At 43.3% G+C, this 26,534-nt stretch overlaps 1 protein-coding gene across 4 annotated transcripts in view; it reads left to right on the top strand.

The window, feature by feature from the left end:
* LOC123987544 (cadherin-22-like) overlaps nucleotides 1–26,534 on the top strand; it is a 289,311-nt gene that overhangs the window by 39,312 nt on the left and 223,465 nt on the right. For 2 of the 4 annotated variants that reach the window (XM_046076535.1, XM_046076534.1), the window contains exon 2: nucleotides 3,851–3,968. The exons of 1 other annotated variant lie outside the window; for it this stretch is intronic. The gene's annotated coding sequence lies outside the window, so the exon portion shown is untranslated. Of the gene's footprint in view, nucleotides 1–3,850; nucleotides 3,969–26,534 lie in introns of those variants that run through there. One more of the 4 variants, XM_046076537.1, reaches the window with a different exon arrangement.

Genomic DNA, 26,534 nt, shown 5'->3' with positions numbered 1-26,534 from the left:
CCCTGCCGAAATGTGCACAAACCTTGTCACCAACTATAAAAACCGTTTGACATCTGTGCTGGCCAATAATGGCTTTTCTACAAAATATTAACATGCTGTTTGTCCAGGGGGTCAAATACTTGTTTTTCCTCATCAGATGGTTATCAATTTTAATAAATTCATATGATGTGATTTTCTGGAATTTTCTTTGGGATTCTGTCTTTCACTGTTAGAATGTACATATGATTAAAATTATAGATTGTTACATTCTTTGTAAGTGGGCAAACCTGCAAAATCAGCAAGGGGTCAAATACTTATTTCCCCCACTGTAGATCTCAAGAGGCACAAGCAATGCATGGTGACACCCCACCCAGACAGTACAGAGGGACCTGCGGTTCTGGGGGTCCTCTCATTGCCTGAGGGCGGGGGTACCGCTCGGCCAGGTATCCTCATACGTGTCAGTTTTCACGGATGTGCCTCTGACCTGATAGGGAGTGGCCTGATTAGGGAGAGCAGTGGGTGGTGTGTGGCTTCCCGGGGAGAGCATACACATCAACCAACTGGAGCTTCAAGCAGTGTTTCTGGTCCTCCAGCACCTCAAACCCTCACCCCCTAGTCCAGGGCAGGCATGTGCTGGGGAGGACCGACAACCAGGATGGCGCAGTTGGACCACACCCACTGCCCGCTGTGGTTCTCGATCCTAACGCAGGACAGTCCGCCCTTGTGTGTGGATCTCATCCCCCCCCCCCCCTGCTGGAGAGGGTGAGACAGGAAAGGTCGTCAGTTATTCTGGTAGCCCCCAGCCGCCGATCTGTCAAAGGAGTCAGGCACCATAGGCACACTGCTGGTACTCGGCAAACCTTTCCAGGTTTGGCTCCTGAAAGGGAGAGGTTGAGACAGGCTGGGCTGCCCGCAGAGGTGGTACAGACCATCCAGGCGGCGAGGGCAGGCTCCACCACTTCCTGCTACAAAGCTAAGTGGCTGGGCTTTCAGCGCTGGTGCATCATGGTGGAGATGGATGCCATAAGCTGCTCAGTGGGATCCATCCTTTCCTTCCTACAAGGCCTAATGGAGAAGCGACTATCAAACTCAACCATTAAGGTGTATGCGGCAGCTATCTCATCTTGTCATAAGGGGTTTGGCGACAGACCTGCCTTCACCCAACCCCTAATGAAGCGTTTTCTGCAGTGTGAGGAGACAACGACCGCGCCCCAGAGGGACCTGCCACTGGTACTAGAGGCTCTGAGGTCAAACCCCTACGAGCCCCTGGAATAGTAGATGCTATCTCTCAAGACAGCCTTGTTACTAGCTCTCACCTCAAGAGGCCAAGAGGGTGAGTGAGCTGTGCGCCCTGTCGGTTCATCCCAGCTGCATGCTGCTTCGTGGTGACCACAGTGCAGCGGTGTTAAGTCCGAACCCCTCCTTTGTTCCTAAGAACATAAGGAGCTCGTTCAGGTCGAGGACAATACATTTGGATGCCTTCCACCCCCCGCCCCACCCTGGGCCTAGGGAGGCAAGGCTGCATCTGTTGTGTCCTGTGCGCGCCCTAAAGCATTATATGGTGCGCACATCCCCCATTCGATGCACTGATCAACTGCTCGTTTGCTTCGGTGACGGTGCGATCGGTAAGGCTTTATCCAGTGTCTAGCCGGATGGCTTTGTGACTGTATCTCATCACCCTCGGTGGTCTGGGCTCACTCCACACTTTTCAGTGGGGTGAGTGTCAAGGAGATTTGCACAAAGGCGTCATGGTCTTCACCATGTCCGTTTGTGCATTTTTACCTCTTGAATGTGTTGGGCTCCTTCTCAGGATCTGTGCTCGCAGGTGCGACTCAGGATCTGGGAAGAGAGAGACTGGTGTCTACCATAGGCTATCGGTTGTCGGGGAGGAAATTTTCACACAGACTGTGCTAGACATCCCTATAAGGGGTCAGGACAGTTCAGGTGTTTGGATCTGGCTGAATCAGATCCCTCTTGGTCCTGCCAAACCCCTAGTGGTCTAATGACCTTCTGAGGGGTGGCCCGCTGCCCCATTGCTTAGGATGGAGGCGGTTTTTAGGGCCTGTGGCTGGTGCCTGTAGCCAATAGTGTCGGTGAGGTGCACTGTGGCTTGTCGTGGCTGGGCGGACAGTCATCGGGCTCCACCCACTATACCCATAGAGTCCAGTAGAGGGCGGAGCCTGTGTGAGATAGAACAAAGGTTACGATATGGTAACCCTAGTTCTATTAGCACAGGTGGAGCCCTCTATGATGGAGCCCTGCCACTCCGCTGCTGTCTGCTGAAGGGGTGGTCGGATGCTGAGCAGTGAAGACACTATTTATATGGTACGCACGTACGGTAGCAAGCAATTGGTCGACTACTTACAGTATGCAAATTTCGGTGGGCGAGTACGTGTGATAGGAGAGATAGTAGAGTCCACAAGAGGGCTCCGCCTGTGCTAATAGAACAAGGGTTACCATATCTTAACCTTCGCTCTGTTTAGTTGACCTCTTTTATGGGCCCAGAACAATTTTTTTTTGTAAATAAGTTGTTTTCACTTGCTTTTGGTGTAACAAAAATAAGCTTTGCCTGCATCAGAATAGCCTCCGTCAGAGCCAAGATGCTGTTGGCACCTGACAAGGACACATGACAAAAATGTATGCATATAACTAATGTTACTGCACCAAAGCTGCAAGTACCTTGCAAATACTTTGTACTCATGATGAATGAATTAATTTTTATTGTTCAATAACTATATCGCAATAATAATGTGAAGCTCACATTGCTCATTAAGTGCTTTGTGTTCAAGACCATCTTGATACCCTTGTACGCGTGATGAAGGCACTCAACCTTACATCAACAATACACCACTGTGATTTGCATGCACTAATGTTTATTTGAATAGAAAAGCTGCTATGGACTGCAGCCAGTCCGTGGTGTACCGCGCCTCTCGCCCAATCCCAGCTGGGATTGGCTCCAGCTCCCCCACAACCCTGTACACGGGATAAGCGGTTGACGATGAGTGAGTGGAAAAAGAAGTGGAAAAAGAACAAGAATGCTCAGTTAATATTTAAACATCTCATCAACATTAGCTAATCTATTTGCAGAATTTCAAGGAAAAACCCCTTGAGGCTAACTACCTTGTTTTCAAGGGGGTTGTTAATACTAAATAGATCTAAATAAAATTATTATATGGGGGTAAAAAACAAGGCAATATTTAAAACAATCAACAAACAAGTGTTAATTGTGCTGTCAGTGATGCAGCTGCTGTTAAATTAATACCCAAGATAATAATAAAAATTGGTATAATAGTAAAAGTAAACAGTGAATTTATATGGTTGGCATTGCATTTAAGTAGTCACATCCTTGGGGAGATTAGTCTTGCCCTAATAAGGGCCGTAAAAGCAGAAAAAGACAGACAAACAAGGTTACCAGTTTGGGCTACCATTAGAGACAGACGTGTTTACCCGTAGACCGTCCAGATCTAATCAAGAGGTGAAAAAGGCAGAAGTCAATGAAAATGCCACAAATCTTGCAGCGCACCACTGCTTTGCCACGGCTGTTTTAAATAGATCAATTGCCTTAGCTCACATTGTCAGGCCCTTAATATCCTCCCCCCGGGCTTGTGGTTTAGCTCTTTAGTCCCATAAAAATAGACATGATGGATGGCTTTGCAGCATTCTGACAGAGGCAAGGGAATCCCCCAACTCCCCCCCAACCCCACTCTCTCCACCACCACCACCAATCCATCCACCCTCCTGGAGCCATTTGGCAGGCTGTTGTTCAGCATTTTGACAGCCTCACTTTGCTTTTTTGTTTGATTGAATCATAAGTTCAGCGTATTTGGGGGCTCTTACGGTCTGTTTGAGAGACAAATTTTATCTTTTGCAGATGAGCGAATTGTAGCCAAGAGGCAAGGGGGAGAGAAATGGAGACAGAAAAAAGGCAGCCAAAGGAAGAAGACCAGACAAAGATCTAGGGTCTTCGTCATCGAATTTGAGATGTGTAGGTAAGGAGAGTAACTTTGAGAAGTAACACTGTTAAGAAGTATGTGTGTCTGTGTACTTGTGTGTACCATATTTTAATCAGTTACTGCCTCATTTTTAGATAATAGATCCCTCCTTCACACACCATCAATGGGTTGAGAGATATTGATTGGCCATCTGGTATTCTCAAGCCAAAGGTTAATATCCGCTGTTTGCTATGTATAAATCTTAAGTTGGTACACTAAATAATGTAGTGCCAAGCAGGGAAAGCTGGAGTGAGCGAGAGAAGAGGCACATGAGGCTCCATAAGGCTCATACAAATAGAAAACCTTCCAGATCTGCCAGTCATCATACTAAACTGAGATATTTGTCTCTGTTGCTTCTGTCCTGCTGTGCTCACTTTAGGACGATTAAACTCTAGCCGACATCAGGCTGTCCAGTAGCAGATGAAACCTTTTTAAGCCACACGATGAAAAATGACTGGGTGCAGAAGTGTTTGCTCGTAGTTTTGGTTCAACATTACTCAGTGTGGGACACATTATTCTACCCCCACCAGTCAGTATGAAGTATTGAAACAATTGCCCCTTGGGAAAAACTGTACAGACACTGACTTTTAAAGGAAATTGCAAATACACCATTAATGATATAACACAGGCTTTCTCTCTCTTTTGCAACAAAGAAAAGATATGTGAAAGTGGAAGGTGCCAAGATCGTAACATCTTTGCTCTTTACTCTCACTGAAAAGACAGAAAAAAGTCCCAGTTGTTTTGGCTAAAATTACAAAAGAAATTTGAATATTTGTGGCTTTTGGTGCCGATAAAAGAGATTTGAAAGTGACAAAAATGTATTCCTTATCATCTCCCATTCACAGACAGCCGAGTTCGCTCCATTTCTTATAACCATTAACATAAGTTAAACTCCACATCCCAGTATGTAAAGTAACTGAAGCCCTTTGTGCATAAACGCCAGTACAGTATGTAATGTGTGAGGGGTCAAGGTGAGCAAAATATCCTGCTGAGACCTGATGATTACTTCACAAGATATGTAAGCAGCAGCCTCAGGCGAGGCCCACCTGGTTATGGCTTCAATGTGCATTCTGAATCCCAATGACTATGAAAATAACACAAATCTCCTCAGTGCAGTCAGGCTGTAGCCACGCTCCACTTGCTGATTATCATTCTATTGTGTTTTTATTACCATCTCAGAAGTTAGGGCTCAGCTCTTTAGCACACATCCGTTTCTAAACTTATCTAATTTGCCTTCAGTCTCCCTGGCCATCTCAAGGATAGCTAATATCCTCTTGTCTGTTCCCCTATATGTCCAAGCTCTCACAAGAAGCCCTGTGTCATTTATTCTTCAACATGCATAAATGCATCTGACCACGGGGTGTATTGATTGTTTAAAAGCACCACTGGATGAAATAGATGCACCAGCAGTGAAGAGGGGCAGAGGGCGATCTGCATAAAACAGCCAATTATATCATTGTTCGCCCTTGGCTCCTGCTCTGGACTGTGGACCTGTTATTCACTCACTCACAATAATCACTTTCTACACCTTGTTTGTGTGTTTCTGTTTTGTTGGGAATAATTGCCTTAAATTGTTTGTTAGTTTTCTTTTCCTCTGTCTCAAACGTGTTTGTGTAATACTTTAGGACCAAAATAAATCATTTTGGAGGCTGTAGTTTGTACTTTGGCCGATTAATCAGGCCGATATCTGGAATTGTGAGATAATCAGCCTATATCCAAAGCGACTTACAATTGCTATACATGTCAGAGGTTGCACGCCTCTGGAGCAACTAGGGGTTATGTGTCTTGCTCAGGGACACATTAGTGGATGTGGCATGCATGTGTCACAGTGGGGAATTCAACCCGGGTCTCTCAAACCAAAGGCATGTGCCTTATCCACTGCTCCATCACCACCCCCTGAACTGTACCCACCCACCTTAAACATCAGTCACATTCTGAAATCTACAGCATAACCCCATGTATTTTTCTATTTCATTAAATAATAAAAATTCCATCTAAAACAACATGTTACTGGCTAAGATAACCATGTATATTTATTTTACTCTGCATGGAATAATGGAATTATTTGATTTCGGCATTATATATCATCCATCGACCGCCCTGCACTCTATAATAACGTCATCGGCCACTGAAAAAGCTATATCGGTCAACCACTACTGTGGACTGGAATTATGGCTATTTAAAACATCACACAAAAAGCAACAAGGGCCTGGGTGGAATATGAATGAGTATTCTGGTACATTATGTACAAAAGTAACCCTTCTCTTTTAGTTATTGTCCACATTTTTTGCTGCTTCTGAGAAAGAATAGGTCAGTGGACAGAAGGGACACAGAGATTTTTTTCCCTCCCTAAGGCAGTTATATGAGCGAGACCTTTTCCATTTTCAGTCTAAGACTTCTCACACACAGCTGTCACTGATGTTCAGGTGCCTAAAAAGCCTATTTGATGGCGATGCCACAACATGGATGAAAAAATAAAGCATGAAACTTTGAAACACAACAAACAAGCTGGCGAAATCATAAAACTGTCTCAGTCTATATGATACGACAACATGAAACAGCCACCTAGCTAAAGTGAAAAGGGAATATAAAATAAATATCGAGGATACCTGTTAAAACCATTGCCAGTGGTTTGTTGCCAGTAGTCATTTTTTTCACCCTTGAACTCTTGGCTATGTGATCTGTCGTGATCTCTCAGGAGTCGCTGCCAGTGGGCACTGGTGCAACAGCAGCTATGTTCTGCCTCCTGGACTGGAGTGAACAGGAGGGAGGTTGGGGATGTGAGGGTGCTGGACTATCAGGCGGGACACAGCATTGCCTTTGACAGCCTAGTGTGTGACTACTGGCATCACTACACAGACTGAGTACCATCAGCAGACTTACAGGCGTACACACTACATGGCACGGCACACAGTCACAGTGTAAAATCACTTTGTAGTCAGCGGGCATCACACCCTAGAGGCATGTGTATGTTTGTGCGTGTGTATGGTGTGCTGTGTGCCCTGGGCTCATGGGTGCTGAAGTGGAAGGTTAAGCTGTAGCCAGATGTTGCAAGACACTGCTCCAATAGAGTCCCCGGTGTGACCAGAGAGGATTATGAAAAGGGCTTTCATGACTGTTGTATTTACTCTTTTCCTAGGTTGTGAACTTTTATTTAGACAAAAAGCAAACAAAGAAATAAAAACATATGGTTGTGAAGCAGGGTATGCAACATGACATAGTGAGTGTTTTATGAGTTTATGCAAATCAAAACTATACTAAATCCATCTATATGCACTGTTTTTGTGTTTACACAAATGTTTAAAATTATTATTAAAGTATAAATCACCTAGCTGTGTATGCAGTGCTATGAAGCATCCGTTTATAGGATGGAAAACACAAATAGAAAAATTACTGTGCCAGTGATTGGTAAAGAGACCAATTCCCCATTGTGCCAGCCTGGACTGCTTTACATCTTGGTGCTCCTCAGTGTAGTTTTTCCTCTCTAGGCAGAGTGTGATAAGAGGAACTTGGCTAGAGGGATCCTCTGACCTTTGCACCTTTGCAGTGGATCTGAGGGTGACCATGCTCAGCTTCTCTGGCCCCTGTGGACTCTGATAAGGGCCGACTTAGCGTCAGGGAGGAAAGTTACTGGGATGGGCTGCTATTATGGCACCTTTTTGCAATGATAACGAGACCCCCTTGCGATTATGAAGTGTCAGATCAGAGGATTTCATGAACCTGTGTTGGATTACAGCCTCTTTTCCTTATAGCACTCTTGGGATGGTGCTCTGGAATGTCGTCTGGGAAGAGGAGATTATGCATGCTGAGAAATCATATAGAATTACAGGCTCGGGCTCATTGCTATTGGCATAATGCTAAGCAAAATCGTTGGTTTGTTGAGAGAGAATAAAAGAAGGTATGGAGAAAATAACTGCTGTAGAGGGGGAGAGGGAGAGATGAGGGTGATTAATTTGTTTTTGTTTGTTTTTTTTACTTTATAGTGGCTTTTCTAATGCATGCCATCTTCAGCTTTTAGAGGCTACACTCATAATATAACCTGTGGGCCTACGACTTAAGGGGATAATGTTTGTGGATGTGGTTAGCCATATGATGTGAACATGATTGGAATGTTTTGTGTCTGTTATGAAACAGTGAATGACACTCAGAAATTCCATCTGTAACAGCAATATTTAAATATCCATAAGGTAACAAAAATATAAATGAATATGGGGTGCATATTTTGCTGTTTGTTGTTAACAAGTGGTTGCCACTGCTGGCTACCAAAGGCAAGAACTGGTTGGCAATTTCTCAAAATGCTTGCCAATGGCAATCTGGCTTAGTTATTGTCGAGCCCTGGCCCTAGACTAGAAATGTCACACCATCATGCTTTTAATAGTTTTTTTCTGTGAAAATGAAAATTGTGATGCAACAATGATCATTCCCACTAGCGTGAATCATTGCAAAATGTGACATCTGTCAAAATGAATTCAATGTGATGTGTTGTGCAGCGCTATTGCACGACTCTGTGAGGAGTCCAAATGAGATATCTACTACATAAAAGACATCACACTGACTGTGACAAATACATTTTGGACACAAAAACAGAGGGCAATATAAATAAGCATTACAATAATGACTTTAAATTGATTAGGCTTTTGGGGATGCGATCATTTCTTCTTCTGAAATATTAAATGATGAAGCTCAGGAATAATTTTTTCTAAAATGGATATTGCATTTTGAAATGAAAGCTGGCATGTATTTGATTAAAGACAGAGCTCTATTTCATATTCTGCTTGTTGTCTGGACTGTCAGAGCTCCACAGTCAGTCATTTTTTCTATCAAAAATTCACATCCAACTTAATCAAGATTCATCTTTTGTCTGCAATAATACTGAAGTCTGCACAGCGGCGATATGCAGATAGCATGTATGCTCTGTGGATTCAAACAGGATAGAGCTATTTTTATTTTTTCTTGGATAATAGATGGAGACAGGACTAAAGCTAGAAGTCTGGTTCATGTTGCAAGTGTGGTAGCTTAGCTGTCGGTGCTGCTCACACAGTGTGACTGTGAATGCCAAGTGGAGCTGAGAGCAGGACCTTTGATCTTGCAAACCAAGCCTTTAAAGGGAATGTCAGACCAACTGTAGTGTATATGGCAACTCTGATGTAGGTGATGTTAGTGTTTTCTTGTTTCTTCTTGTATGACAAATATTTCTACAAAGAACTAATTAATCACAGTGTACACTGTACTGATATGCTGTATGTGTGGATAAGGTGACATTTAAAAAAATAATAGTTTTCAATGTAAAGCAATGCATTGCAAAGACACTACAAACATGTGCCTCAGAATTCACAGTATAGTGGAATCAACACCTCTTTAACACACTCTTCAACTTAAACATTATAAACTGGAATGGAATGTTGGATTGCATTAGATTGTATAGCGGTATAAACTAACCCCCCAGAAAGTATGTATAATCAGGCACACTTAATACACAAATACACTGTACTTTAAAATATATTATTTACTTATATTTAGCAAGCTAGCATTAATGAATATTCAAGGTTAAGGTAGATTTATTTGTCATTTTACAACAGGGTTGTATGATGAGATTAAGCTTTGTAGATCCCTTCATGGTACTCGCAAGCAGATACTTCTTTATCTCTTGCCAGATGGCAGCAGGGTGAATAGGCTGTGGCTGGGGTGGTTACTGTCTTTTAGTATTCTGTTGGCTCTATGCAGGCACCTCACCTTGGTGGTGCTTGGTAGATAGATACCAATGATCTTCTGAACAGTTTTAATCACAGTTTTAATCACCCGCTGCACAGCCCTCTGGTCCTGGGCTGTGCCGATGCTTCCTATTGCTCCCTATTGCTCCTCGGTAAAAGTTAAGAAGAAATACAGCTGTTTCTGAGCTTTCTTCACCAGTGTGGAGACTGTTCACCTGCTCCACCTCAGTATCACTGATGCAGACATGTCTTTATCTCTATCCTAAAATCAACGCTCCTGAACTCCTTAGTTTTGCGGATGTTGAGCAGTAGGTTGTTCTCTGTGCAACACTCTCCAAGATTGTTGATTTTCTCCCGATATGAAGTCTCATCGTTGTTTGAAATCCGATGATGGTGGTGTTATCTGCAGACTTCACAACAGAGTTCTCACTGTGTCAAGGGTTGCAGTCATGGGTGTGCAGCATGAACATGAGGGGGCTGAGCACACAACCCTGGGGAGCTTCATCGCAGTTTTCCACAAACAGAAAAAGTCACTTCTCTCTCAAAGTTACTGCATCATGATTTTAATTATTCAAGTAAACTTTAAGATTTACTGAAAAAGACAAGACCTTGAATTGCACGTTTTTAGAGCTTCAGTTGAATTTTACAATACAATCTCACAAAGTCGTTCTAACACTGTCTGATGACACACTGACACAACTACTCAATATTTGAATGAAATGCAAATTTTATAAACGCATCAAAGTCTGTCATAGTGTCTACAATATCAATAATGCCTGTGCTGAAATCTGCATCTACAAAAGGCCTTATTCTTATCTGGATACTTCCAGATGCATCCCAAAATAATGTGTAATGGGTGAACCTCAGGCTTTATGTTTGATACAGAAAATCAACATTCTAGTCTGATTTTCTAAGTTATTGATTGTTTTGACCCACACTTTGAGTGGTAACATGTTCGAGTGCCTCACTCCTTTTATCCTACACAAGTAGCACACAGAGGCAGAAACAGAAATACAACAGACACAGACTGAAGGAGGGACAATGGATAAGTAGAAATTAGATGGTGATCAAAATTGTCTTATTTTTCCTTTTTCCTCCACCTGCAGTGGCCCTCAAACCCTCCATCTAGCAAACCATGATCCTCTGACAGTGGCAATCACAACCCATTGAAAATGTCCCTCTCATCAGAAAATGGCAGCATGCAGAAATCTATAAAAGGTTTTAATGTTGTGGGCCTGCCATGATTGGCCAGGCTTTTATCTGTTATTCACCAGGTCACACTGTCCGACTCCCTCCTACTTGTCTCTGCCAGGCCAAAGACAGGCAGAGAGCATTATGTGTAATGGCAGCTCCATTGTTGCAGGTAGATAGACCATATATTATCAATACTAATTGCATCTGCTTGTCAGAGATAGTTTCTCCCTCCCTCATAATGTGATGGTTGCCTGCTTTTGTCAGAGGAAACCAGAGAAAAAGAGATGAAGACATGAATAGACAAAGACATTCTTTCATAAGATGCTAAAAATAATCTTTTCATACTTTGTATATAAGCCTGTGTATGTACTAGGGGTGCTGTATTATGGCAAAATCATACTCAGTGGCTTAGACAAACATGCATTTAATGACCTTTTGATATTGAATGCTGATTTTTATTAGTAAATATGAATTACCCCCCAAAAAGAGGATGACAGCAATTTAGTTTTGTCTTTGGTTTACTGCTTAGGGGGGCTGTGTGTGTGTGTGTGTGTGTGTGTGTGTTGTGACAGGTGAGTTGACGATAGCTCGCTACATTACATAACGCTGAAATTCAACCGTGGTGTTCGTTCAGGAGATACAGTGACTTGAACCAATGCTGAGTAAGAACAGTGTAAAAGTATGAATAATAAGTCATTTTAAGCTATGAGTAGAGAAAATGTCCGCTTGGCACATTTACTCAGTGAGCTAATAATGTTGACTAACAATAGCAGTTATCACCCCTGGTCATCTTGGCTCAAGCTGAACTGAACAACCCACAGCCTGGCTGAGAGAGACTTTGGGCTTTTAGGGGCGAGAGCCACATCTGTAAAGGAAATAGGTGGGCTGGGTTTATAACACAAGACAAAACCAGAGCAGTATTGCGAAATGGAATGCACAACAATGTTCGTTTTAGCTCACTTATCTTGATCAGAAGACAAAATCGTAATTGAAAATGAAATTAGATTAATTGCAAAGCCCTAGTAGGCTACAAGGGTGGATATTTCATGTCACTGTTGGTGGGGACAATAAAAACATCTTGCAGCAGGAGATTTTTAGAAATAAGTCGCTGAGGCATCTGAAAAGGCAGTGGACAAAACCTAAGCAGATGGGTGGTTGGACATAATCTTTCAAAATCTTTTGTGCCATTTGTTTACCAAATATACTGACTATATGCTGACCGACAACAGTTGTTATTTTTAATTGTTTTGATCAAAATTATTGTTAGGGACAATTCACTAGTCTATGGAAATTGATAGGGACATGTCCCTACCATTCAACGCCCTTGCCCTACCCATATCATATGGAAGAAAAATGTTGTTCCTTGATTTCAAGGGCTTATGGGTTCATTTAATGGTCATTTGGTCAACAAAATTAGTTTGTAGTCCATTAATGCTACACACACACACAAACAACACAGAGCAAAACAAAATTAATTTAAAAGAAAGAAACTGCTCTGCAGCTGATGGCTTGACAGTGGACACTTCAGTATCTCTTGCCAGATGGAAACAGGATGAACAGGCAGTAGCTAGGTTGTGGAACAGTCTTTTTAGTAGAATTTGAACTATATATGACATTTTCCTAAGGTTTTAGAAGATAAATTCAAAACCACCAAGATTTTCTGTAACGTGTGAGGGCATTTTACAAATTTCAAGGTTACAATGTCTTTGAAGAATTTTTTTTTTTGTCATTAGTAATAATGATAACCATTGTCAATAGAGAAAGATAAATTGATTTGTATTTTAATGGCTAAGTTTTGGTGTTTCAGAAATTTACTTCAGCTCACTCACAGAAGCTATTTTTCCTTGTTCACAGTGGCAATGATCAAAGGCACCACTCAACGTGTATCACAGACATTAGAGGAAAGAAATGATTTACCTTTGCAAATGAAAAACCTCCTTGAGAGCCATGGCCATGCATTTCAATGACTTGCTCGAGAATCCAACAATCATGTGTAGAGAAATATTGAGGACATGGGGTTGTGTTAATAGTTTGCCAATCAGACTGACCTTCCATTTTGATAAGTGCATTCAATTAGATTTCCGCATCAAATGAAACTCAGCAACACGGTAAGTGATTTGGTCATGCTTTGATTTCACACATTGAAAAAAACAGAAATTGTGACTGATGCCTGACATAAAATACAGTACAATATTCCGTTCTGTATGTTCTTGCAAACATCACTGACACATTGATTGAGTAAAACTACTGTTCCTGATAGCATTAAAGCAGCAGTCATTTTGACTTAAGTGTGGAGAGGGTTATTGCTTCATGGCATCAGTTGGAGAACTGCACCCCTCCAGGGCTGACAGGAAGTGTGCTGTGTTGACGGCCACTGACCTCTTGTCTCCAGAACACCACATTCCTATCAGAGCTGCCTCCATCCTGGTGGTTATAGACACACTCCTTTCGTTAGTTCGACCCTAACAATAACTGCTGTCCATTAACAATATGTCCTGTCAAAGTGAGCAGGACACTTTTTTTCTTATCTGTTCACTAAACAGAAGTCACTCTATCAGAGAGTCAGCTAAACCTCGAGTTTGTGCAGGAAATGCAAATGAGATGTTCTTCAAATTTGGCCCTTGACCTCTCTTCCACCGCGATGCTGTACATGTTTATCAGACTCGCCTCAGGCAAACAAAACATTCCTGTTCAGGAAAAGAAGCAGAAGTTTTCCTGCAGCTTTCTCCCAACTCATAAGTGCTATCATCCTCCATCATGCCACAAGGACATTGTCAGTAGACATATGTACTGTATATGCATGCACACATAGCCTGAGGCACAAATATATATATATATATATATATACACGCACGCACGCACGCACGCACACACACACACACACACACACACACACACACACACACACACACACACACACACACACACACACACACACACACACACACACACACACACACACACACACACACACACACACAAATAAATCTATCAACTGAAATAACCAAAACTGTTCTAACTTTGGCAGAAATGGATTTTCAGGGCCTTTAAAATTTGTAGTAATTAACATTAATTGACTTGACTGGATTTATATTTACATATTTGTACATCATTTGAGATGATTAATCGCTGCAATGGTTAATCGATCAGTTGTCAACTATTAAATTGCAAACTATTCTAAACTCAAACTATGAGTAATTTTTTAAGAAAATAAGTAAAAATTCTTATATGTGAATATTTTGTAGTTTATTTAGTCCCCTTCAACAGTAAACTGAATATATTTTGGTTGTGGACAAAACAAGACATTCGATAATGTCATCTTTGGGAAACGCTGATCAACATTCTTTAACATTTTCTGACAGTTTATAGAACAAACAACTAATCAATTGATGAAAATAATCCGTTGGTGCAGCTCTAATCATTATTACACATAATAAACTTCCTTTGCTCTTTGATGCAGTCATATCCATACTGTGCAATATTAAATTTCATTGAGTCTGCGTGGGCTTTCCTCCTTTCTGGTTTGTATATCCCTGCCTCTGAAAATGTATCTCTCCCTCAGAGTGATCAATGCTACTTCAATAGTGATGCAACTTATCACAAAACTTACGGTTCGGTTCGATCCGTAGTTTTGTTAGGGTAAAATTTATTTTAAAATGTGCTACTGATCCAGCTGCCTCTCTCTGTCTATAATCACCAGGCTAGAGTCTTGGTTATTGTCCCACCCACGGCACTGTCTGATTGGTTACAAGTTGCGAATAATAGCCTATCAACACTCACGAAACTTTAGCTCCGATGAACAGCGGAGCTGTGTGTCGAAGGGAAGGCAGCCGATATTACTGAAGCTGTAATAAACTTCACAATCTGATGACCTGTTTCTATGATGACAAGCAGCCCAGTGTCCCTGTTACACCAGGGAACATGCCCGTAGACAGAGCTACGGGGTTTCACTTAATGACTCTTGAAAGTGATGGCTTTTAAATCAGTCTCTCTGCCCTTACCCACTCACTGCACTTCAGAGTTAAACACAGCATGCATCTGTCTTTTCTGCGTTTTCACTGCAGCTCTGCATCGCGATCTAACGCTCCATATTTATTACTTTACGGGGGGATTTCCATGAGAAAAAAACATCTTCCCCTCTTTATTTTTTTTTTTTCACAAATTGCAACCTGGCTACATGCAATTTTGTAGTCAATAGTTTTGGACATTGGACTTTATATGGTTGAAAGGAGATCACTACCACTCTCATAAAATGGTAGCCTAAAAATGAAGCAGTTAGCATAGCTTTGCACAATAGCTTAGCAACAAGTGGGAACAGACAACCTGGTTCTATGCAAAGGTTACAAAATCCTCCTATCAGCACCTCGGGTGGCTTCTGGTAGTCCATGCTCTACCTGCTGCAGTGCCAGACATTCACATGGGCATTAATGCTGGACATCATTTTTATGATTTCAGCCAAGACTGTTCTTAAATTTGTTTTTGCACGCAATTGCTCCAGCTGCAGGGCAAGTTTCAAAAATAATCTACTATCTTCAATTTGGGTCTGATGCTATAGCTCTGAGGTAAGACGGTGGAAGGGGTGAGAGGGAGAGAGAGAGGGACGAGAAGGAACCTCTGTCAAGCTGGCTGGCTAAAAAGGCAGCATCTTCAATTTCTTCCCATGGTCTCTTTGGGGCACGACTCACTTCCCTGCTGTGTCTCACCACTGCTGCTCTTTGAAGTGTATGCACTGAGGATGTTCGCACAAACTAAATTCTGTGCGACACATGTACAGAAACACATAAGGCCTCATGTCACACATGCGCAATCAGACGTGTAGGAAACATATTGCGTGAGAACCTGATTAACTACACACGGCGTGGGTACACTCAGACACAATTCTCAGAAGAGAACTGGTAAATAATGTACCTAGTGTGATCGATTGTGATGTTTTCTTTAATTAAATTATTCTATTTTTGGTTAAATTACAGTCAAATTATAATAAGGCAACTGCTTATGACAACATTCTCTCCAACTCGATTTTGTAGCTCAGTTATTCTTTACCAATGATTCTTGTCTAAATATACAAACAGCTTGTAAAAATGATAAGGGATCTCATCTGTGGAGACACAAAATACCTTATATTACATTTGTTTTATATTACTGTCATTTAATTTCCTTTCATACGATATTCATTCATGAATGCTGATAAAATAAGTGGCTCAGTGCCACACCTCCATTGTACATCTGATAATATCATATCTATTTAGGAGCATTGTGTGTGTCACATGTGTTTTTCGTGTCTTTGGAGTGTCCAATCCAATCAGTTCCAAGACGGGACCTCAAGTCCACAGAATGAGGTCCATCCTCAAATGAATGAAGTGTTCACTGATAAACCACGCTTGTAGCTTGTAGCCACACCATGCCTGCTCCCTTCATGTAGTCCTTCTTGGCAATCTGAAAATTTTAAGTGGCTCTGCACAAGTCATAGCCATTCTCTCATTGTGCTCATCACTCACACCAGTGTAATATATTACAGATAGTGGAGATGGACTAGATTATGTTGGCAGCATCTGTGATATGTATACATGTGCATACAATGTGACTGCAAGTCCTGTGTGTGTGAGTGATGAGAATATAGGCATTTTTAATTTATTAAGCATGTTTATGAGGTGTGTCATGTGTACAACAAAGGTCAACTAAGGTGAATTTATCAGCTGGCAACAACATGATATAAATAATCTCCACTACAACCGGAGCTCGTATAATGTAATGTGCAACCCAGTATATTTATATTGCTACAGGAGAGAAAACTGGCCATCACGTGTCAATTTGAAGGTAACTGAATAGTTTGTTATAGTCACCCAGGTGTTTTCTGTGTTCATAGTTTAACCAAACGCAAATTTAATCCTTGCAATGCTTTCCTCGCGGAGCTTTTATCGATGGACTACTGCCAAGTGTTCACACACAACGCAATAATGCGTATAAACACAACCCACAATTACTACAGCTAAGTAAACATTTTGCTGCCATTCGATTGCAATAAACACATCAAACTGATGCTGAACAGCAATAAACCCAATTAAAACAGACAAAAAAAGAAACCATTTAACTAAGTAGCCTACTTGCCCATAGTAGAAGCACAAAAATCAAGGAAAATTTTAACCAACAAAATCAGGCAGGCAAAACGCTCTGCTTCTGAAACATTCACTGTAGGGTATGAACCTGTGCAGAGGACAGAATAAAACCAGGTCGCAGACTTAACGTTATAGAGCTGTGCCTGGCGTATCTCTGACTAGCAGTGGCGCGGCAGTGTCTTCATACGCGATGACACAACTGATTTACATGTTGGTAACCCTCCTGTTGTTAGGTCTCGCCAGGCACAGACACAGGAAAAAGGGACTTTTCCCGGTCCTTTAGGCTACACTCAGACTGCAGGCCAAAGTGACCCAAATCCGATTTTTTTGCTCATATGTGTGAGATCTAATCTTTTTATAACAATGTAAACAGGCCAAGTCACATGGAATCTGATCTTTTCCCGTTCGGATTTGGGCCACTTTCATATGTGGTCCAAATCCGATACAGATCGGATCTTCTGAAATGCGACCTGAGTCTGGACAGGCAGATCGGAATTGATGCGACTATTGTCACAGTTCTGCTGTGGACGGAGCCGCGGTGAACGAAAAAGCTCCACAAAAGCCATACTTACATACTCACAAGGTAAAATCACTCAGCCAAAATACTCAGTACCAAATGAGTGAGCGAGAAACAGGAGACATCCTACAGGTAGAAACGGACAAAAGAGCACAGGGACGACCAGGAAGCTGCCATGCGGATGTCCTCCACCGTCATCCCACTGTGCAACGCCACAGGGGAGGAGACGGCTCTAGTGGAGTGCGCCCTGATGCCATCTGGAGGGGACTCACTGGCTGACCTGTGAAAGAGCCTTGCACAGCCAGTCCACACAGGCGCTGCGCCAACAGGGGAAGTCCCTTGTACTGCTCCCTGTAGTGCACGCACTGGGCAGAGGAGGTGGGACGTAGCATCATCCTCAGACCCATGGGGGGGAGGAAAGAAGCCCAAGAGAGTAATCACCTGCGAGCGTAAGGAGCTGGTGATGCTTTTAGGCATGAATGCAGGATTGGGGCACAGGACAGCCGAGCTGCCATCACCCTGAATCCTGAGACACGATGGAGACACAGAGAGGGCAGCCAGATCGCTGACCCTTTTGGCCAAAGTCAGAGCCACAAGTAAGGCGACCTTGGCTGAAAGAAACTTCAGGTCCGCCATCTCTAAAGGCTCAAAAGCGGCTTGGATTTGCGTGTGTAAAACGAACGCCAAATCCCACTTTGGAACAAGAGGCACCCCTTTCAGGAAACACTTCACCAGGCCCAGAAGCCTCATGATCGACAGAGCTGTCACTACTGCCTGTGGGACAACAGGGCGGAGCAGCTCCACCAGAGCCTCCACCCTTCTCTGAGATAGCCGCGCTCTTCAGAGAGAGGAATCAAGTACCAAATGCAGGTAGGTGAGCCTCTGGGAGGGGAGAGGAGCGCTCTTCTTCTAGTTCACTGTGAAAACCCAGGTGGACACATGGGGGCTCCTTGGTCGGTTGATCAGGGACAGAACGCATGTCAGCTACACGTTAGCTTACCTTTAGCTACCTGTTAGCTCAACGTTAGCCTGACAGTAGCATCCTTGTAGCTTAACAATTGCTTGCCTCACTGCGGCAACATAGTAACATCGAAGCCGCCGTTACCGGAGGTTGGAGCGGGGAAGCGGGGAGCCGCTGGGGAACTCCTGCTCAACCGATAGCAACAGGTCGAGGGCTTCGTCAAAAGAGTGGGTGGATCGCCACGCCACCTCGCCCTCATCGGCAAAATTATCTGCCTGGCGCTACTTCTCTTCGGGGGAGAAAAGGTCACAGAAGGAGCAGCGTGAGCCAGGGGTGAGCGCTCGGCCGCCGTGCTACGGTCCAAGGCACACCCAGCATGGGCGATGGAGCTAGAAGATGTCGCTCTTCTTCTCTGACAGGAAATCTTCCTCAGTGCTGAAGAAAAATAGGAGCGGACGTAGGAGAGGCCCACACTGTGGGTGGGCGTAGATAACTTTTCTCAGTGCCGCGCAGAGGGGTAAACCCTATAGCAATAGCCTTTGAGGTCGAAGTCTATATGAAATAGAACAGAAAGTTGTGAACATTTGTCATAATTTGGGAGAAATGTGACAGTCGTCTGTGAAAATCGGGTTAGCAAGTATAAGCTAACCAGACCTAAGCTCTGTGGCTCTGTTTACTTCTGTACAACAGCGTGCTGCGTGTGACGTCCTGTTACTCTTCTGCGCATGCGGGTCACTTTCAGGTCGTTTGACAATTCTCACTGGGAGTCTGATATGGGCCACATTTAAGCAGTAATGTGAACTGTCAAACAAAAAAATCAGATCTGGGCCTGCAGTGTGAATGTAATCTTAGTCTGCGCTAGAGGTTGATTGGCCGAACCAAACTGAAGCCAGGTGTGGAAGCTCCCTTGTTTTGACCTGGGTTAACAGATTTTAATTGGCCAGGTAGCACATGCTCCATCTCTGGTGACAATAATATACCACACAGTGTGTATGACATTGTCCCAAATACTACTGAATTTGGCCTATACCACTGACATGTTTACTGTCAAAATAAATTACTTGATATAATAATGATAATTATCCAATACAGAGAAGATATGTGTACAGTACATATGTGATTCGATGAATGCTAAACCGCCCCAAACCCTTTAATATGGTATTTACTGAACCACTGCTGGCTATTTGCAGTGCAGAAGTAGAGCTCTGAACAGCTGAACCAAGTACAAAGGAAGTCAACACAACAACAGATGTGAATAAATTGTAAATCACCATAATCGTGTTCCAGGAGGCCCCAAGAAATGGATGATGTCATTAGGGGCACAGCCGGTGCCTGGTCCCAGAACAGTCTCTCAGGTGGAATGTACTGTGGTCCCACTATTCCCCTGTCGAAAGGTAATGTAGAGTCCAATATCCACTCTCTTCTCAGAGGGGGAGGCTGCTTTCTTGTTGAATAATTGAGACCCAGATAAAAGACCAATGGTTTTGCATTAGACAACAGCGTGGCTTTCCTTAAAAAAGCTGTTCCTACACCTCTTCTACTGTCTGCATTTCCCTTCTCAATCTCTGTCGGACCGGTTGTTTGATACACACATACACACACACACACACACACACACACACACTCGTTCCACTTTCCCCATGGGGACATCTCATTGACATAATGCCTTCCCCAGCCCCTTACCTCAACCAATCAGAACTACATGCCCAACCTTAACCCTTCCCCTACCCCTACCCTTAACCTGTTTGTAACCTGAACCCTAAAACCAAGTCCCCTCACAAAGCAATCTCTACCTGTTGGGACCTTGAGTGACATGAGTCCCCATCAGCTAGTGTGCATTCAAGTTGAAGTCCTCACCAGCATATAAAAACATGAAACACTGACACACACACACACAGCACTTTTGAGGGACAACTGTCTTCATAAATTATTAGTTGTTGGTGTCTCCCCTCCTAATAGCTTCTCTGCTGTTTGGCTAGACGTGTTTATAGTTAGTGATAGGTGCTGTGAAAGATAAACTGAGGTAATGTCTAGGTTAAAGCAATGCAACCTCATCTGTTTCTCCTAATGGTAGAGAGATATGGCAATACAAACTTACAATTGCTAGCCAGTCGATTTTATCGTCAAGCCTACATACACATTCACAATGCCCTCTTCTTCTGCCAAATGATAGCCTTATTTCTCAGTTCCCTTCACCCTTGCATTCCCTGCCAGCAGGCATGTCAGTGTACTGTTGGGGATTTTGTCAACATGGTCAGGTTTGGTTATTAGCTGAATATCAAAGATATTCTAGAAATATTAATACAATTATTAATATTCAAAATTATTAATTATAATTAATAAATACGGGGCACCACCTGGAATCAGGGTCCAATAACCAAATATGAGCCAAGTATGATCAGTCTAAAATAGGGTTTGTCCACCTATAGATGGCAAACAGAAGGGTGAATCCGTACACTGGCCGTGGCAACCAACTCTTACTACAACCTTATACACAAATAATCACAGGCAACAACTTCTTAAAATTATAATAGGATTTATTTAACTTGAGCATAGATCAATGATCAATAACTTTAAGTAAATCACTATTAACTATTCTAAGCAAAAATGAAATAAAGTCAATAAACAAATCATACAAAAACATACAACAATCCAGCGTGTGTGTGTGAGTGAGTGAGTGAGTGAGTGAGTGAGTGAGTGAGTGAGTGAGTGGGTGGGTGAGAGACAAAAGAGGGGGAGAGACTAAGAGAGGGGGGTGGATCTGACCACGTGGGTGGTGCCAGATCCGGTTGTGCTAGAGGCCAGCTAATTTTGGAATCAAGATGGCGGTTCAAGCCATGTGATTTCAAAATTGAGATGGCGGAAAATCACTCTCCCCTGAACTAAAAAAAATTGAAGACCTCTGATGCTAGCCTGCTCACAGGTCTGGTTAGCTTCAGAGATCATGTGGTGTGTGCATGTGGGGTTAGTGAGCAGAAGCCGGAGAGAAAGGCACAGAGCAAAGCTATATACATACAATATACCACAAACTATCTTTCAGCCACCAGCAGTGAATGATTCATTCAGCAGTGGTTGCTGGCTTTGGATTAGATAGAATGTGCATTTGTATCTGTTCTCAGATAACAGAAGCAACCACCAAAAATCCTAATTACTGTTGAAAAAACTGTCGGCAACAACTTTTATCAATGAAGAGGGACGGTAGTGAACTTGCATTCAGCAATCGTGTTCCCTGGCTTGATAAAAATACTGATACGTTTTCACACAGTAATAGGAACAAAGAAGTCACGGCCCAGCGGGTGGTACCGGACACAACAACGTGCATAGCACGGAAAACACACAGCAATAAACAAGACACGGCGGCCTAAATATCCCTTGGAATTTCTTAACAGAAATTCACCACATGAAGCTTGTATAAGTAAGTTACAATAACAAGGTTATAGAACTATCTGCTGCCCAGACATACTAAAGCCTCTTATGTGTTGCTTTGATAGTGGGTAGATGCATCGGTCCTTTTGGAAAATCCGGCAGAGTTTCTCTCGGCTCGGTTCTGACGATGCCCGTAGGTTCAACGGCACAGCTGATTCTTTGGCGGCAGCAACAGTAATCAGTGAAGTCGACGTTGGTTGAGAAGGTATAACACGGAGGTGATCTCTCAGTTAAGTACGGAGTTTATCCATCTTCTTCTGCGGGCACGAAATGTTATCTTGTGTAGAACAGTTTCATTAGGGATCCAAAATTGTATTGGTAATACAAAGAAAAATAATAGAGGTAAAAAGGAAACAGAGTTGCTTGTCTGGCGAGTGAAGTCTGTATTCAGGAACAAAGAAAGTTCAGCACTGAAAGGAAATACCTCCTGTGGCTGCTGGTGCAGTTGCAGAAAGGCAGGGTTTATTTACCTCCTTAAAGTCCTGTGACGGACTGGGAATGGCGATGAGGGTTCAGAGGCGTTCGGTTTTATATCTCCATTGACAAAATGGCTGTACTTCCTGGGATTACTCCGCCCCCTGAAAGCTTTAGCCAATACAAACCTTTGGTTTGGTTTTAAAAGTTAAGAGCTCACAGGTAAGTGTGAATTAACTGACCAGGCCATCTGGGCTTTCCATTGTTCTCTGACCCCCTTTGTGTAGTCAAGCCGCATTGCCAGGCTTTGAGGATTCCAACAGGCTGGGGTCTGACTTGTAGGATATCAGAAGGCCCATTCTTTGTTCTACCAGACTGTGAGGCCCAACAGTAATATGTAATTAGATCTTAATATGATAATAATAATACAAAAACCCACCATCCACTTTGTCTAGGGATGCAGGACTAACAAAGAGATAAATAAACCGGGTGGGAAAACCAAGCCATGACCCAAAACACCTGTCAAGTTAATTTATTTATTCCAACACAGTGTAACCCGAATACTGTCCCTATATGTAGAGGGGAGTTCTTGATTTCCAACTACTTAGTAGTTATGAATATTGCTAGTTGTATTGCAGAAGAGTAACTTAAGGTGTTGTGTTAGGGGTCACTTTAAACCTTGATATCTCTAAAATAATAACCACACCTTGAAATGAGAATAAGTACCCTCTAAGTTTATTCAATTAAATGTAAACTTAAACAATGATAGTGTTTCCACTATTTTTCCTTCAAACAAGGCTTTTCATAGATTTAGTTTGAACATTACAGTAACTCAGTTCACCCAAAACAAAAAAACAGCGGCTGCTTATTAGCCCCGTTAACTTGAATCATCACCTCACTCAAAACATAAGCCAGCAGAATATCTCAATAAGGGAAAAAAAAAACAAACAAAAAAAAAACAAAAAGCGTTGCAGGCCTGTTTGGTTGCTGGGGAGTGTTTCATAGTCCTTCACTCCAACTGGAGCAGAAACAGTCAATAGCCAGCACCTTTTTTGCGATGTGGTCCGACAGGGAAGCCAAGAGTCCAGAGTTATCCAGGGTTGTCCAGCATTGCCAGAGGAACTCTGAGCGTTTCCGGTAGCTCAGAGCGCTATCTGGGCTCCTTCTCTGGGTTCCCGAGCCTGAAGCAGTCTATCCGACGGCACGTGTTAAGCTGAGTTAGCTCGTAGCAGCCAACAGCTAACTAGCCACTCACTCACTTAACGAGCGGCACTTTACAGCGTACGATACAGCAGACCTCGGTTAGAGGCTGTTTTACTCACAAATACGTCTTCTTGTAGATTATCTAGCCGATAAAACTATTTCGGACAACTTTACACATACACACCCCAAAAACTCCCGCTCCACTCGCTGACCTCCTCTGTCTCTCCCTCTCTCGTTTCTTCCTCTTCCTCTTCCTGCTCACCTCTTACCCCTCTCCTTTATCTACGTACGTGATCCAATCACAATCCAACATGTTTGTGACCCTTTTTACATACATTTCTCTTATAAGTGAACCTTCATTTAACAAATGAAATAAAACAAAACATGAATTCGACATTTTAACCTACAATGAAGTTATTTATTTGTTTACTACAAAAAGTAGTTATATACGTTTCAACCGGGCTACAAAAGTAACAAAAAAGGTGTTTAACAACTGAAAGCGATCTCTGCTCACTTTAGAGACGATATGAATAATATGTAAAGCAAATCAAGTCACACAGGATATTCAGCGGAAAAATACGCAACACAATACACAGTCTCCACGGCTCCCACTGTGCTGGAGAAGCACACGTGGACGTCACCTGCCGCTCACCACACCGGCTTCCAGCTGGTCGGGAACGCGGGGCTGACAGCTGCCTCCGCAGAGTCACCAGATGCACGGAGTGCGAAGAAGTTAAGATCGGCACTCAGCAGATCACGTCCCACTACGGACTCACACAATAAACCAAGCCATATAGTAAGTCACACAGTCTAACCAGGCAACCAAGGAAGAGTAAGAGTGCCCGAGAGCACTTCACTGGCTCAGCGTATTTGCTCCACTAATTGCCGCTAATCAGCTCCAGCTGCGGGATTCACACAGCGTCAGGGCCCAGGTACACACCTGCAGAAAAAGAGACAGAGACACCCACAGCAACACAAGCACAACACATAGACCTCACGGATAGTAACACCATAACCCATAAAAACAAACCTTTCATATGGTTTGTACACCGCTGTAAGTCTTTAACCAAAATTTACATGTTATTATCTTAGGCCCACCATAATCAGCAACGACCTCACCCACGGGGCATGTGTAACAGTTACTGTTATACATGCGAGCTAGGAAGACAAGAGGGTTATGATCTGTGTAAACAGTGGCCGGCAGGAAACTTCAACCCACATACACTTTGAAGTGTTGTAGAGCCAGGAGCATGGCCAATGTCTCCTTCTCTATGGTGGAATAGTTCAGCTGGTGTTTCTTGAACTTAGTTGAGAAATAACACAGGTTTACACATATTTCCATCCCCTCTCTGCATCAGCACCGCCCCTGCCCCAGTGGCACAAGCATCGACTTCCTGGTGAAAAGGTTAGGAAAAATTGGGCGCCGCCAGCACAGGTGCACTGCAAAGAAGAGACTTGGCAGCCTCAAAGGCTTGATCACACACATCATCCCACACAAAAGGTACCGAAGGACTACACAGTCTGGTGAGTGGCACAATACCACCTAAAAGTTTTGGCAGAAACATCTATAGTATCCAGTCATACCTAGGAATCTCCTAAGCTCACGTCTAGTGGTGGGAGTCGGTAGAGATAATATAGCGGTTACTTTGGCATCTAGGGGCCTGACCTGCCCCTGACCAACCTGTTTACCAAGATAGGTAACCGTGGCTTTCCCAAATTCACACTTCGTCAAGTTCAGTGTGAGAGAGGCGTCTGCCAACCGTTGACACACAGCCTATAAACTCGACATGTGGCTACCCCAGTCCTCAGTACACGACTACATCCTCAAGATAGACACTACAGTGAGGCACATCCCCCAGTACAAGCTGCATCAGGCGTTGGAAAGTGGCAGGAGCATTTTTCAACCCAAAGGGCATTACAGTGTACTGTAATGTACTGTACCCTGGTTTACAGCTAAACTCAGACAGCTAAGGTTGGAAAAGGAGGAGGCATTTAGGAGTGGTGACAGGGCTGTGTGCAGGGCGTTAAAGTACAGGTTTAGCAAGGAGGTGCGAGAAGCTAAACGACTGTACTCAGAGAGACTAAAGAACCAGTTCTCTGCAAACGACACCACTTCTGTCTGGAGGGGGTTCAGACAGATCACAAACTATAAACCCAAAGTCCTCCACTCCATAAACGATTCTTGCCTGGCAAATGAGCTGAACCAGTTCTACTGCCGCTTTGAGAGTCAATCGGAAACCATCCCCCGTGACTCCTCCGCTCAGCTTCAGCCCACCACTCCTCAGAGCTGGCCAGCTCCACTCCCTCTCTGACTTCCCTCTCTCCATCACAGAGAGGGAAGTCACTGCTCTTTTCAGGAGGCAGAAACCCTACAAAGCAGCTGGGCCTGACTCTGTCTCCCCATCTACCCTGAAGCACTGTGCTGATCAGCTGTCTCCGGTGTTCACAGACATTTTTAACACCTCACTGGAGACATGCCATGTGCCAGCCTGTCTTAAAGCCTCCACCATCATCCCTGTCCCCAAGAAACCAAGGACCACAGGACTAAACGACTACAGACCCGTCGCCCTGACCTCTGTGTTTATGAAGTCCTTTGAACGCCTTTGAATGTTGTCCCAATTAAAATCCATTACAGACCCACTCCTGGACCCCCTGCAGTTCGCCTACAGAGCCAACAGGTCTGTAGATGATGCAGTAAACATGGCCCTTCACTACAGTGGGGGAAAAAAGTATTTGACCCCTTGCTGATTTTGCAGGTTTGCCCACTTACAAAGAATGCAACAATCTACAATTTTAATCACATGTACATTCTAACAGTGAAAGACAGAATCCCAAAGAAAATTCCAGAAAATCACATCATATGAATTTATAAAAATTGATAACCATCTGATGAGGAAAAACAAGTATATGACCCCCTACCAAACAGCAAGTATTCTGGCTCCTACAAGCCAGTTAGTCTTTCTTTAAGACACAGCCCCAATCCCAACCAATTATCTACATCAAATACACCCGCCTCACCTC

Source organism: Micropterus dolomieu, linkage group LG18 (assembly GCF_021292245.1).
Source record: "Micropterus dolomieu isolate WLL.071019.BEF.003 ecotype Adirondacks linkage group LG18, ASM2129224v1, whole genome shotgun sequence".
Classification (NCBI taxonomy): Eukaryota; Metazoa; Chordata; class Actinopteri; order Centrarchiformes; family Centrarchidae; genus Micropterus; species Micropterus dolomieu.
This window is presented reverse-complemented; position numbering and strand designations above follow the sequence as displayed.